The 8,994-nt window shown below is 43.9% G+C and overlaps 1 non-coding gene across 1 annotated transcript; it reads left to right on the top strand.

The window, feature by feature from the left end:
• Positions 1 to 7,911: 7,911 nt before the first annotated feature.
• LOC120267804 lies at positions 7,912 to 8,018 on the top strand. The gene has a single exon (XR_005538586.1). It is a non-coding gene; the product is annotated as a small nucleolar RNA R71 (small nucleolar RNA).
• The last annotated feature ends 976 nt before the right edge of the window (positions 8,019 to 8,994 follow it).

Raw genomic sequence — 8,994 nt, 5'->3', positions numbered from 1 at the left:
CCTATAACTGCAACCGTGCCTTCTTCCTCCAACTTTCTCTTGTTCGTAAGGAGCTCTTTTAAAAACTTGGCAGATTTAGGCATTTGGGTCAATGCTTCAACTATTGGGATGTTCAAATGGAGTTGTTTCAAAATGTTGATGAACTTTCTGAAGTGAACATCTTCCTTGTCATGCCTCAATTTGGTTAGATAAGGGATTGGAGGCTTGCACACGGATGATTTTGACAGTCCTTGTTGTTGGGGCTTATCATTTCTTCCCTGATTTTTGTCTTCACTCTTTTTTTCAACTAGCTTAGGGTCTTCCCAGAAGGCTACCCCACTTTCCATGACACTTGGTTCAACTTCGACCCGTGTCTTCACTTACCTCCCGCTTCTAAGGGCAATGGCCTTCAAGTGCTCCCTTGGATTGTCTTCCATGTTACTAGGAAGACAACCTAAAGGACGTTTAGAATTTGCCTTGGCAAGTTCTTGACATGTCCATATATGCGTGTAAACCGCAAGTGCACGGGTGTCAAAGTAATAACCCCAGATGAGTGGGTATCTTATCCATAGAGAGTAGGGAATAAAGACACTTAAGTTGTTTCTTAACTAATGTGGAAGATAAATAGTGATAAGTGTGACAAAATATGAAATAACAAAAATAAAAACAATAAGATAGAAGGCACAAGTAATGGAAAAGGTAAGGCAATCGATAAAGATGGGGTGCCCGGATATTGATCCGCCTAGCACAATCGTTTCAAGTGTAAGAACCCTCTATTATACTTCCTAATTGACGCAACAATGAGTCATGGAAATCCTTATTTACATGATCCCAAATCTATGGTCCACCATGCCTAACTCTATACATGTCCCGGAGGAGAGATTGAATAACCTCTCAACCTCGCACTCGCATAGAATTGCAATGAGCTCTAGGGATTCCAAATGATAAACCCTATTCCTATGTATAGACCTAACTCTTTGGTCCAGGTGGAAGATCCCTAGCCACAAATAAGCCCTAGGTGCTAAAATCACTTCAGCGCTTCACTCCGTTGCACTCGCAACTAAGCCCCAGCGGAAGGTCATCCTTTAGCCAATTCACTCTACTATAGCCGCAAAGAACTCTTGGTACTTGGAGGTAGGATAGATCACACTGGAGGGGAAAGGGGATGCTCCGCTTCCTCTCGACTCACCCTCTCAACCCTCTCCAATCTAGCTTTGTCTAACTCTCATGGTTTGTCACTCACTCACAAGAGTTACCAAGAAGAACTCTCAACACTAGTGTCACTCTAGGGGAGTATTTATACAATTAAGTCTCCAAGATTGGAACTCACAATAAACATCAATTAATTGAAAGCATAATAAAGAGATTCAATGAAACTAATACATCCTAGGTTCACAAATACCCAAGTACCCACTAGGGGTTTAGCTCTCCACGGAGACAGATACAATTAATGAAATCGAATGCAAAAACAAAGCATCCATAGAAAACCCCCTCGTTAGTCATGGCAATGGTCTTGTGGAGAGTCCTCTACCATCGCAAGGGTCCCCTTGTCCAGCCTAGGATACACCTCACCGGATCGGTGCTGATGAAGGCTCTCCCACTAACCTTCTTCCAAACGGCGCGCAATATAGTAGCTATAGAACCTCTCCAAAGCCCTAGCCAATACCTCTCAAAACCCTAGCCACCGCCCTCTCTCAAGTTGGGGAAAAGATAGAGAAAAGAATGCTGAAATCGGGGCTGAAATCGGCTTTTAAAGGGCTCGAATCGGGAATCCACACGCCCATGTGGACTTTTCATACGGGCGTGTGGAATTTCCACACGCTCATGTGGATTCTCTGTTTTCTTGTTTTCTCGGCCGGCTGTAAACAGTGTTGTTGCAGTATTTTTGCTACATCATTTTCTACAATACGTCATTGATCGACTTGTTTCTTTAATAACGAACATGTTGGTGGAGATCTTGTTCTATATGCACAAGTCAGAATGCTTGAATGTGACTGCCCTTGTGCCCCTCCATATAGTTATGCTAACTCGAGTACGAGGAGGTTGGCACACATTCCTGTATCTGGAACCCGATCTATGTCTTGCCGTTTGAACCTTAGAAAGATTTCTTCCAAATTAGTGCATTACGACCCACATTGGCTTCTTTCTCTCATAATCGGCCTCACTACCCTACCTGCATCAAAGTAATATAAATACACCCATATTAGCGTTAAAACCCGAGAAAAATAATGCTCAACACAAATAAAGAACACTTCGTATTCTTATCGCACAAGCACTTATCAAACTCCCCCACACTTAAGGTTTTGCTTGTACTCAAGCAAAGATTAAAACATTATATGCATGGATGAAGGAAATATTGGAAGTGCTTCGCCTTAGGTTCACTAAAGCATACAAAGAGAGCATTTTACAAGTAAAGGAAATTTCCACACTAAATACGAAAAATCAATGCTCTAGCTAAAAACTTGAATAAAAAAAAGACAACAAACCTGAAATAGCATAATTGTTTGAACTAACTCAAAACAACCCAAAGTATACTCCTCATTGTTCTAAGTACAAGGGACTTATTTATCTACAAAAAGTAACAAAAATTTCAACAATGGTAGTAGCTTGACATGTCCTCTAAGGTATCCCTTTCCAAAGAGGCCACTAAGGTGGCTTTCACACTTTCGAAGTGGTAGCTCTTTCTACCGGAGTGGTAGCTTTCACTCATTCTATGGGATAGCTCTTTCTCTCATTAGGGCATAACTAGTATCCGACTTATGAGAGTAGCTTCATACTTCATAGGTGGTAGCTCTTTCCACCCAACAAGCACAAATAAACAATAAAACTATTTTGTTCCTTCTTTTCATTTTTTCCATTTTCTTCAGAATTAACACAAGAAACAACTATAAATAGTCCCTTATACATCAAACATGAGTTTCCAAAAGATTTCAAAGAGTGAGTAGTGCAACAAGTGTCAATCGGGCAAAAATTTCTAGAAATTCAAGCAAAAACTAGAGCATGAAAACATTCAATGTTAAAAAATCTCATAAACTCAAGAATACAATCAATGCAACTAAGGTGAACCACCATTAGCTATATGAGCATTTATAACTCGAGTATATAAAAGATAAGACAATGAATACAACTCGAGATACAAAATGAAAATAAACTCAGAAGGAAAGTCCTTTCGAAGTATACAAGTCCAAAATAAAATGCAGAAGTAAAAGACGAGGAAAATAAAATCAAGTGTCGATGTCGTCCTCTGGCTCTGCTGCTGGTGGTGGTGGTGATGAAGTACATGGTGGGTCAACCGGTGCTGGAATAAGGTATGGAGGTACTGGAGATGCCAGGGGAGTTCTCGCCCATAGGACAAATGACGAGCCGATGTCTCGCTCTAAGATCTGCTGTAATGTGTCAAAATGTGCCATGAACTCTGTATACTGTGCGGCCTGTGCAGCCCTAATATCGGCAATCTCTACTCGGGCCTCTGCTACCTCTGTCTGTATCACCCCCACAGGGCTCTCGAGCCTCTCAAAGCGATCCTGGGCTCGAGATGGTGAAAACATGCGCACGGGGGGTGGGTTCTCGGTCACCGGAGGTACCTCGGTCTCCATAGATGCTGACTGAGGCTCGGTGGCAAAATGGAAAGCCTCAGCATCATCACCCTCCTCCTCGGCTATCTATAGGGCTGGTAGAACCAGAGCATAAGCCCCCGTTTGAACCCTACGAACCATGGCCATCAATCTCATCGTCTCCAGGCTCAGGGGCGCAGGTAAACTCGTCTTCTCGGCCCCGCGAATCGCGCCCAAGAGACCAATACCAAGAGCTAATCTCGTAATGTATGGACCCAAGAAGATCGCTCCCAAACTGGCATACTGGCCCTGATGTTGAATATACTTAGCGACGATGTGGCCTAGATGGATCGTTATGCTCTGCATCATCGAATACAAGTACAGAAGATCATACCGGCTCAGAACGCCAATGCTATCACCACAGACGTTCACTGACCTGCTCATGATGGCATGTAAATATCTATGCGCGGGTCGGGAAAGGCACGTGGCCTTGGACACCCCCGGCTCATACTGGCCCTGACCACACAATGCTCTGTAAGCTCTCTGCGGGGTCAACGCTCCAGGATAATCATTCGATAACTGAGAATACTCCTCAGTATTTATGAATGCCTCGTCGTATATGCCAAGGCGGACTAAAAACTGTGTGATATTCATGCTCTGGTGATGTCCAAGTGCTCTAAACTGAACGGCGTCGAGGCTGTCTAATCTCGAATAGGATCTGTCGAACTCGAATTACGACAAGACCTCCAGTGTAAGCTCACGGATGGCTAGCTCTCTAATTTACAACAACTGCCTCCAAGTACCCACCAACAGGAGATCCTCAATCTCATTGGTGAACTCGTTTCCCTGCTGTAAATCTCTCAGTATGCTCGTTTCTAGGAATCGAGTCTGTCCAAATTGAAGTCTCAACAAACTCTCAAAATGTGCTAATGCTCGGGTATAGTGAATCTCATACCCTCGGACTCAGTAGATGACTCACGCGGCCACTTATCAGCTTGCTTCTTTGACCTGGGTGCCATAATCTTCAAAATTTGAAAGAAAACCGATCAAACAAGTCAATTAAGCAATGCTGCAGAAATCCACACGCCCGTGTGGATCCACGGAGCATGAAAAAGACACGGTCACGCCTCAAAAATAAAAAAATACACCGTTAAATCACTTTTAACTCCATTCTAAACATGCGTACCCATTCTAATTATAGAAACGAAGCATTATTCACCAGTTTCATCGATTAAAATCAAGAATTTGTGAAGAGAACAAAAGATAGGGCTTACCGACCAGTTGAAGTGGAAAACCTTTAAGCGGCCAGAAAACCACACAAAAATCCCACCAAATACGGCAGTGTGAAGTTGGGAAGAAGTGTGAGGGTGCTCTCAGGCAAAGAGGGAGTGCGGGAATGAGAAGAAACGATAATCCTTTAAAAGGACTCGCGCCACTTGGCGTTCTGTACATCCACACGGGTGTGCGGAAATTACCCACGCTTGGTGCGTCCCTAGAGGAAAGCCTCACAGGGGCAAATGCACGCCCTTGTGCTATCTCAGGAAAACACGCACTGCCTCTGAATGCTCTTGCACGAGCGTGCGGAAAATACCCACGCCTGTGCGCTTGACCCACAGGGGCAGCCGCACGCACCTGTGGCTGTTCTGGACATCCAAGAAAAATTGCTAAGTGTTTCGCACGCCTGTGGATGCTCTGGACATCCGAGAAAAATTGCTAAACGTTCCACACGCCTGTGGCTACTCTGGACATCCAAGAAAAATTTCTAAGTGTTCCGCATGCCCGTGCGAAAATTCCACACGGGCGTGGACATTCACAGGCCCAACTCATAGGGACAAGCACATGCTCTTGTGTCTTCTTGGGATGGAGAGAGCTCCTCTACAGAGATTCACACGGGTGCACGGAAATTACCCACGCTCGTGTAATTTTCACAAGGTCGCCCATAGGGTCAAAACCACGCCCCTATGTGCTTTCGGGATAATCTGCCAATCTCTGTAGGAATTCACACACCTGTGCAGAAATTACCCACGGGCGTGCGAGAATCGCATGTTAGTTCACAGGGGCGAGTCCACGCCCCTGTGCCTTCTCTAGATGAGCTCCCAATGCAAATTCATGGGCGTGCGAAAATTCCACTGGCCCGTGTGTTTTCTCTGGATGCGTTAGAAAATTCTGCAGGCTCTATAGAAAATTTTTGAACATGTTTACACACTCAGAGCCTGCTCTAATATGTAAATTTTACGAGTGAAAAACATGAGAAATAGCTCAAGCGACCCAACTTCACCAAATCAACATGAAAATACAAGATGACAATTAAAAACCCACAATAAAATCGCAGCACAAGTATATAAAAATCAAGACACTATCACTCAACACTTTATTCATGCACACACTAAACTACAAAACTACGAAAATAGTAAACACTTGGGTTGCCTCTGAAGAAGTGCTTGTTTAACGTCACTTAGCTTGTCGTACCTTGTCTTACCTCACGGGGGTTCATAGATGAAAGTTGACCTCTTACCCATGGCTTGGAAGCACGATGAGCAAAATCTCTTGAGTGTAGAGGGTGAATTATTGGGCTTGGGACCACCTAACAATATTTCATCCAACTTCCTCAGTTCACGCACATCTCCAATAGCCTTGGAGCATTTCCAGAGGCGTCTCCTAGCCCTCTTCATCTTCCGGAGTACCTTCTTCAAGATCCCCGTGGTAGATAGTACTTCTTCCATCGAACCAAGCTTCATTATTTCTTCATTATCCTGCTCTTGGTCGAACATACCCTCATACGGGTCTGGATTGAACATTTCCTGCATGTATTCATCAACAATCTTATCAGTAGTGTCTATAAAATATAAAGTATCATCGAAATCAAGAGAATGCCGCATGGCTTCAGCAAGGCAGCATGTGAGCTTGTCATCTCCAACTCTCAAAGTTAGCTCTCCGCCGTCTATGTCAATCAATGCCTTGGAAGTCCGTAAGAACGGCCTCCCAAGTATCAAGGTTACATCCGTAACCTGATCGACGTCTAGCACCACAAAGTCTACAGGAAATATATACTTGTCCACCTTGACAAGCATCTCACCATTCGGTCCACCAATTACAAAGTCATCCGAGTGGGTCTAGCCTCGCCCAAGCCTAACTTTAGAAAGAAGGTGTATGGCATGACGTTGATACTGGCCCCTGAGTCCGCCAATGCCATTTCTTCACCTAGATTACCAATATTACACGGAATGATGAAGCTTCCCGGGTTTTTCTTCTTGTTTGGCCTATTCTTTTGCAAAACCGCAGAGTAAGATGCATCTAAAATCACTGAAGCACTCTCCTCTAACTTCCTCTTGTTGGTCAACAAGTCTTTCAAGAATTTTGCATACTTAGGCATTTGGGCCAATGTTTCAACAAAAAGAATATTGATGTGGAGTTGTTTGAACAAACTCAGGCACTTCTTGTATTGTTCATCCCCTTGGTCATTCTTCAGTCTAGAGGGATAAGGGATTCTTGGATTTAAAGGTGGGGGTGCCACCTCCTTCTCTTTGCTTGCTCCATCCTCGACCTCTATAACCTTAGGTGCGTGTTCATTGGGCTTCTCACTCGGAAACTTACCCTCAACCTCATGACCACTTCTCAAAGTGATCGCCTTCACATGTGCTCTAGGGTTGGTTTCGGTGTTACTCGGTAAGCTTCCTTGTGGCCTTTCCGATAAGGGCTTCGCAATCTGTCCTGCTTGATTTTCAAGATTATGTAAAGAGGTGGTGTGGTAGCAAAGTGTAGCCTCAACTGATTGGAACCTTGTATTAAATGATTGCACAAACCTAGTTAAGCCTTCTCCAATTTGTTCATTCGGGTCTTCAAGCCTGAAACTTGGTTCTCCATGTTTGGGTCTTGTTGTTGGAAACCCGGTGGCCCTATGGCCTTTTGTGGGCCTTGGTTGCTCCATGAGAAATTGGGATGACTCTTCCAACCCCGATTGTAGGTATTGCTGTATGGGTTTCCTTGATTCCTCATGCCATTACCCACAAAATTGACATTCTCAACTGAAGATGCATCACCAATAGAGATCGGGCAATCGGAGGGAGCATATCCTCCACCACAGCCGGTGAAAGTAGACACGGCCACCACTCTATTCAAAGTTAGGAGATCCAACTTCTTACTTAATGATTCCACTTGAGCCGTCAATGAGGTTAGTGGATCTATCTCATGAAGGCCGGTCACCTTTTTCTTCTCCCTGGCATTCCATTGGTAGCTGTTTAACCCCATTTCTTCAATTAATTGACGGACCTCATCGGGGGTCTTGCTAACTAAGGTACCTCCTGCTACCGCATCCAAGAGTTGCCTTGTACTCAGATTCAGACCGTTGTAAAGGGACTGAACAATCATCCACTCTGAGAATCTGTGTTGCGGGCACTTTCTGAGGAGCTCCTTGAACCTTTCCCATGTCTCAAATAGAGACTCCAATTCTAACTGTACAAAGGACGAGATCTCATTCCTAAGCTTTACGGATTTTCCGGGAGGGAAATATCGGGCAAGAAAAGCTTCTACCATCTCCTTCCATGTAGCAATCGAGGCTCTAGGTAATGAGTGTAGCCACTGCTTCGCTCACCCCTTTAAGGAAAATAGGAAGGCTCTCAGCTTGATGACATCATCCGTCACCCTGTTTATCTTCAGTATATCACACACCTCGAGAAAGTTCTCTATATGACTGTTTGTATCCTCATCGGCCAAACCACTTAACTGTGCGGATTGCTGCAACATGTGGATGAATGCAAGATTCAACTCGAAGTTCTGAGCTGTAATCAGCGGACGCACAATGCTCGCTTGTGTCCCCAACACTGAAGGTCTAGCATAATCGGATAATGACCAGTGTTGTTCATTCTATTCTGCCATGTTTTCAGACTCTTCCACTCCCAAATCAGCTAGATTAGACTATTCTTACATAGGTTCTTTCCCTTTTCATCTCAGTGTACGGGATCTCCTTCAATCAGTATTGAGGGGTTTCCTCGAGTCATAACCTGGAGCTGCACCCAAAAAGAAAGAAAAAGAAATCAGGACGATGATAGAATAAGAAAATATGAAATAAAATAAATAAATGAATAGCTAAGAAAACAAAGTGCAAAGTATCTCTAAATGCCTACTCCCCGGCAATGGCGCTAGAAACTTGACACGTCCGTATATGCGTGTAAACCGCAAGTGCATGAGTATCAAAGTAATAATCCCAGATGAGTGGGTATCGTATCCACGGAGAGTTGGAAATAAAGACACTTAAGTTGTTACATAACTAATGTGGAAGATGAATAGTGATAAGTGTGACAAAATATGAAATAACGAAAATAGAAACTATAATATAGAGGGCACAAGTAAAGGAGAAGGTAAGGCAATCGATAAAGATGGGTTACCCGGATATTGATCCGCCTAGGACAATCATTTCAAGTGCAAGAACCCTCTATTCTACTTCCTAATTGATGCAACAATG

Source organism: Dioscorea cayenensis, chromosome 1 (assembly GCF_009730915.1).
Source record: "Dioscorea cayenensis subsp. rotundata cultivar TDr96_F1 chromosome 1, TDr96_F1_v2_PseudoChromosome.rev07_lg8_w22 25.fasta, whole genome shotgun sequence".
NCBI lineage: Eukaryota > Viridiplantae > Streptophyta > Magnoliopsida > Dioscoreales > Dioscoreaceae > Dioscorea > Dioscorea cayenensis.
The sequence above is the reverse complement of the archived record's forward strand: the minus strand, read 5'-3'. Positions and strand labels throughout refer to the sequence as shown.